This window comes from Urocitellus parryii, chromosome 5, assembly GCF_045843805.1.
Source record: "Urocitellus parryii isolate mUroPar1 chromosome 5, mUroPar1.hap1, whole genome shotgun sequence".
Taxonomy (NCBI): Eukaryota; Metazoa; Chordata; class Mammalia; order Rodentia; family Sciuridae; genus Urocitellus; species Urocitellus parryii.
The window spans coordinates 196,227,826-196,228,326 of record NC_135535.1 but is presented as its reverse complement, the minus strand read 5'-3'; positions in this window follow the sequence as shown (position 1 = coordinate 196,228,326).

Sequence of the window (501 nt, the reverse complement as noted above, 5' to 3'; positions counted from 1 at the left end):
GTTGACGCAACTACAGGCCAGGAAAAGAAAAGCGGCATTAGTAATGAGTCCTGTGAACAGTTCAAGTCATGCCATTGAAGGAGATGACAACTACTTAGCTTTTTGAGGCCACAAATAGGACCCTTGGAGGCCGCTCTTTGCCATCAGACAGTCACCTGGAGAAGACACCGATTCCCAAAAAGCCACTTTACTCCAACAACTTGGACTTTCCGCAGCCATCTTCCCCAGAATACCACACCTGCCCCCCACCCACTCCGGCTCCTCTACAGCCCCTGAGAGGGCTCTGCAGAGTTCAGAGTCCTGGCGCTCAGCCCAGCCGGCCACTGGTGCCTGGGTAAAATGACTCCCCTTTTGGGGGTCTGCATTTCTTCATGAGGAGTTAGAAGCTGACAAGTTGAAGATTTGAGCTCAAGGTCCTCATTTTCTGAAACCTAGCAAGTCACCCAAACTTTCCCTAGCTGAGACAGTTAAAGAAAGTCTGCATTTTCTACATTATATGGA